Here is a 6000-nt window from a genome sequence, read left to right as displayed (position 1 = left end):
CGCCTGAACTACATTTGCAACCCAGTCTCAGGAGGACAGCCGAGCGCATCAAACACCATGCATTAGCCTCCCGGAGCCAGATTTTCTTCAAAACGATGGGGCATTTTCCAATATTCTTGCGGGGGCCTGAGCAACAAGCAGGGGGGTGGGGGTGGGGGCGGCGGATTTTGCCCGCAGGGGGAAGAGCAAGAGCCTCTGATTATTCCTTGTAAATTTTTCATGAGGACATCTGCCCACGCTCCCCTCCCCGAGAGCTGCCCTCTCTCTCTGCGCTCAGGCCTCCTGATGAGGCTTGAGAAACAAGAATGATTAGGCTCCGTCCCCATTAGCCAGGAAGTGGCTGCTGGAAGCTGTGGGATCTCAGGCTGGGAGAGGGGCTGGGTCTGCTGGGGAAGGTCTTTGAAACAAAAGACCAGCCGGAGGTGGATGGCTCTTAGGTGAGTCTACAGATGGAGGCCACCCAGGGGGAGGTGGCCCAGGCAGCACAGATGGCCCGGCCCGGAGGGGGCTGCTGGCCCTGCAGACCGCCCCCCCCCACCATCCAGGCGTGGGGAAACCGGGTGCCTGGCCCCACACCCCACACACCCCAGCCCGCCCTCCAGCCCCGCGTGGGGCGCACAGCCAAGTCAAAGCCAGGAGGTTTCAAGTGCAGGGATGGGGGGAGGGAAGGGCTTCCTTTTTTAAATCGTAAAATCGAACCATTCCTTTGGAAATACTAGCAGCTTACAAGCTTTAAAATCTTATCTCTTTCCATCCAGTTCAAATCGAGAGCAGGCTCCTTCTCATTAATGCATCAAATCCTGCCAATGTCCTTTTCGGGCTCCCTTTGAAGTGACATGTGCTTCAATTTATTTTTAATCTTCTAAGTGATGTCGTCAGGACTGCCGTCCCTGTGACATGAAGTTGCGTTCTTGGGGGGCCGTGGGGCCGTGGGGCGGCGGGACGCTGGCCGGGGCCACGCCACACCCGCGTGCTCTACCCGGACCCCGCAGTCGGAGAGCAGCCAACCTCCAGCGAGGCTGTGGGGGGGTCGGGGGGGGGCGCCTCAAAGGGAGAATTCCACAGAGGAGGTAAATTCATCAAGAAATTCGCTGTGCACACCTTGGAAATGCCACCTTTTGTGCTCAGCTTGGCGGGTCCTTGGGGAGCCCTTGGCAGCCCTCCATGGAGCCACAGTGCCCCCCAGTGGTCGCGCCCGGTACTCCCTGTCTTCGCTCGCCGTCCCCGGATTGCACCGAAAACCAGCCCCTATGAGCTGCTTGCCCCGAAAATCACATCTTTAAATTGTTATCCACATGAAAGAAGGCCTGGTACTGATTCAAAGCCACCTTGATGGGGAAATCTGAGAATGCCCATAAAAGGCAGTGAGCACAGAACGGAGGAATGGTTTCTCTTGTTTTGTTTCGCTTTCTTTCCCCCCCTCCCCACCCCCCCCCCAATAGCTATACTGGTGATGACATATTCCAGGGGAAAATTAAATTAAATACATTTACTGAATTGCTTAATTAGTTCGTGGATATATACCACAATCCAATTCCAAAGATCTACACAAGTGAAACTTCACTTGGGGGGGTGGGGGGGTGCGCTCTCTCCCCAACAGGAAAAAGTGGCAGAGATACCACAGGACTCGGAGTCACAACCTTATAGGTTAAAATCGTGCCCTAACGTGGGCCGTGCGTGGTTGATGACTTTGGACTAGTCGCTTTACTGTGGGGGCTGCTGTGTTCCCACCTGTGGAATAAAATGCGTGGAGGAAGTGGCTACAAATGATGACGTCGATGGCAATGAGAGTTACGACGATGAGTTTCCGGCTGAAGCTTGCCCATCTTCCTGCCGCCATCCTTCACGCTCTGCCTCTCCCGGGACGTTGGCCCTTCTCCCCTTCACAGAGCTGGAAGCCCAACTTGGGTCCTGGCCTCTGCTCCCAAGACCTCTTCCCAGCATGCCTCACTAGTGTCCACGCTCCTCAATCTTGCTCTGGGCGCCCCTGTTCTACCGTTGGGTCTCCTCGTGTGTTTTCCTTGTTTAGCATCCCCCTAGTTCCTTAGCCGCATGGTGGATGCGTAAACATCCTTGTTGGTGAATAGGTTAGTTCTCAAATCAGAAATGCTTGAATCTTTTTTTTTTAATTTTTATACATTTGTTTTGAGAAAGACAGAGAGAAAGAGCACGCGTGTAGGGGAGGGGCAGAGAGAGAGGAGGGAGAGAGAATCCCAAGCAGGCTTCTGCCTTCTCAGGCGTAGAGCCCGATGTGGGGCTCGATCCCACAAACCATGAGATCATGACCTGTGCGGAAATCAAGATTCGGAGGCTCAACCGACTGAGCCACCCAAGTGCCCCCAGAAATGCCCGAATCTTGAGGCAGAAAGTACAAAGGCAAAATCTTTGTATCCGTACTTGAACTTCATCTCTGGCCTTATCTCTCCAAATCAATGTGAGTAATCACAGTGTCTGTGACTTTTTTTTTCTCCCTCATCTATAGAGAAGAGATTGTGCTAGAAAGAAAATTTTATAGTATCATTTTTTTCCAAGAAGTTTTCAACTAATCACTTACTGGAACCTTTAAAATTCTCCCTTAAGTGAGTTATTTCAGAAAAGGTTATTTAGTGAGCCCTGGAAATCAGTAGACTAAACCATGTGATATTGTTATTTTATGGCCCAAGAAATCATCAACTATGAGTAATTTCATAAGATATAACCTAAAATATCTTTTCTCAGAGAATTCAGTCATACTAGTTGAATGTCTACTATGTCGGGCATCTTAGGACTGAAGCAATTGAGACAAAGGCATTGCTCGGTCTCTATGCTCTTGGATTATAGGGATTTATGAGGATTGAAAACTGTAATCCAACAGTAAGTGATCACCATCCTACCATTGCGTTGTAAAGAATTCGCTGTAATGAATGATAACTTGTCCAGTAATAGCTACCATTTATTGAGAACCAGCGATCTGCCAGCTACCATTTATTGAGAACCACGAATTTAAATTTAATGTGTTTTGATGTTTATTTATTTCTGAGAGAGAGAGAGAGAGAGACAGAGAGACAGAGAGAGACAGAGAGCAAGCAGGGGAGGGACAGAGACAGAGGGAGACACAGAATCACAAGCAGGCTCCAGGCTCCGAGCTGTCAGCACGGAGCCCAAGGCAGGGCTCGAACTCACAGACCTCAAGATCGTGACCTGAGCCGAAGTCGGACGCTTAACCGACTGAGCCACCCAGGCGTCCCAACATGAATTTAATTTTCAAATGAACTGAGGGCACCTGGCCTCAGATTCTATGTCTCCCTCTCTCTCTCTCTGCCTCTCCCCTGCTCGTGCTCTGTCTCTGTCTCTCAAAAATAAATAAACGTTAACAGAAATTTTACTGGATTTAGAATAAAAAGATCAAAACAATAGGGAAAGTCTTACTGACAAATGCTGGCGGTCAGAATTTGAGGTGGTGTAAATATGCTTTTCTCCTCCAGCTACCCACGAGAATGATTCTGGGGGAAGCACACCTAGCAGTCACGGTCATTTTACAGGTGTCTGTGTGTCTGTGTATTCCAAAGTTGGGTTCATTAGTGGTGAGATCGTCGGATGTCCTCAAGAGTTTTTCCCTCTTCCCTGGCCTTGCGGTCTCTCAGTCGGTCTCAGCCCTTGTCAGAGTATTACGGCAGCACTCATTTCAGAACAGCATTGCCCAATTTCGTTTTCTCTGATCACGTACCCATTTGGTGAAACAATCTGAGCAAATCAAAAATGCCTGTGCGTATCTATGTATTCATTCATTATAGACACACAACTAGTGGTATGTGTACATTATAGAACAGGGGCAAAAATTAACACTTTGAAGGCTGAGATAAGAGAAATGAATAATTCTTAAAATTAATTTTAATGTATCAACAAAAATCTGTGCCATCATAAGAAGTATGCTAATAATTATATTTTAGTGAAAGAAATATGATGAAATATTTGTTCTTTTTTTGTTTAGTGTGACGCTTTGTGATACAATAAAGTTCCGGCTGATTTTTGATATTAAATCGTCGTCATAGTTGAAAAATAGATGTCACCAAAGCATAAGGGATCCAAACTGAAGCAAATCATTCGTTGCACTTCCTAACTTTGGGTACCGTGTCTCGATTCCTTTCAGCAATTATATGGAGATGTTTACGTTGGACAACCCTTTCAAGTATTCGGCAACGTGATAAACAGCAAACACGTCTTTCCTACAAAACATTTTCGTATTTATTTTCCAAGTCTTTAAAAAGTATTGCAACATGGTTGAGGCTCCCTTCCTAAGAATAATGTTGTGAATGTATGATAGGTACCAGAACTCTTGTTTGGGCTGTTGTTGGTAATTAGGCAAAGCATCACTGGTTACCCTTACATATATTTTTGTTACAAAATATTGCTTTGTTAACCGAATAATTTGCTGTTCAGAATAGAGCTGTACCACATCTTTCTTTAGTAGATCGTAAAGAAGTTGTTCTTGGTGTGTTCCATTATTGAAACTGCGTCCAGCAAATATCATAAGGTTGAACGTGTCAGCAACATCTGTACTTTTACCCCACGGTATAGCTGACCTCCAAGACTGAGTAACTTATTCACGAACTGGTGTCTTGCCACTTTCCAAAATATCTGCATGCATCTTCCAAAAGCGTTTGAAGACAGAGGGTACCATTGTGTACATAGGCCACATTGTTTCCTCTATGTTATTTCAGCCATTTTTACCAAGCAGAACGGAAAATATTTGATTAATTGGTGTAGCTTTTTGTCTTTTTTGTTTTGTTTTGTTTTACTAAGGAAATTCAAAAGAGGCTTTACAGCACTATCACTGAGTTTAGGGGAATTTTGCAAGGTATGTGATTACACAACATAAAACTTCTAGCCTTGCCAAAGGAGTTATAAATGCCTGCCCCCATATTTGGATTTAGTTTTCAATGCCTCGCTAATTATGATAGATGCCTACTTGTATTCATTAAGACCCCGAGGCATTTACTCTCTGCACACAGAAGGTGAGGTTCACAGTTAACAAGAGTGGATGTAAATCTATATTTATAATAATTTTTCCTAATTTTGAAGTCGGTGTATGTTATTGTCAGATTTGTGGGGCTGTCGCCATTTTCATCCAGTGGTGAAGGGTGAGGAGCTCGCACCGAGAGCAGGACATCCAGCCGCTCTGTTTTTTCCTCTTTGCTGACCTGCGCTTGCAATATTAGTAACTAACCTCAATCCATGGTTTTTGCAGAAGTACTTTTAAGGTACTTACCCACTTCGGAGCTCTAGCAAAGTCAAACTAGGTGAAATAATCTACAAAGGCACTCGACCGGGGACAAGTAACCTGCAGTCACTCGTGGCACTGGAAACGTGCGAGGCCACGGACACTGCCACGGATCCTTGCCCTAGGGACCTCCCGCTCTTCCTCACGCCCGCTGCAGTGGGAGCACCAGGGTCCTGTGCACGTTGCAGTGGCCAGTTCTGCTCCGACGCTGGTTGTGACACACACATTTGTGTCAGCGTGGTTCATATATGACGGATCAATTTGAGAATTAAGTACATGCTGTGTCTGCAGATGAATGATTCCACTCGCAGAAACATGAGTTCAACAGAACAGACTGAACCCCGCCGGTCCGAGCCTGGGAACACACACACACACACACACACACACACACACACACCTCCCAGCTGCCACGGACCACCCGGCCTGTTACGAGCCGCACCCACCAGTCTGGTGTTAGACCTTGCCCTCGCTCGCCACATCTGCCTCCTTCCTCAGCTCCCCTCCGTTCGCAGGCTGACCGTCCAGCCTCCAGTCCTCAGGCAAACCTTGGGCCTTTCTCGGTGTTAACTGAGCTACGACACTACCGTGTTTACTGTAGGACCAATGCAGTCTCACCTGCGTGTGTAAAAGCGCAGGGCTGCTTTTATGAGGTTCTCACGCTTTTTGATGTCACTGATAACGATGCCCGGTGCTGTGCCCCTCCCTCCACTTTCCCCCTCATCGACTAATCGTCCGATCTT

Source organism: Leopardus geoffroyi, chromosome A3, assembly GCF_018350155.1.
Source record: "Leopardus geoffroyi isolate Oge1 chromosome A3, O.geoffroyi_Oge1_pat1.0, whole genome shotgun sequence".
In the NCBI taxonomy this organism is placed as follows: domain Eukaryota; kingdom Metazoa; phylum Chordata; class Mammalia; order Carnivora; family Felidae; genus Leopardus; species Leopardus geoffroyi.
This window is presented reverse-complemented; position numbering follows the sequence as displayed.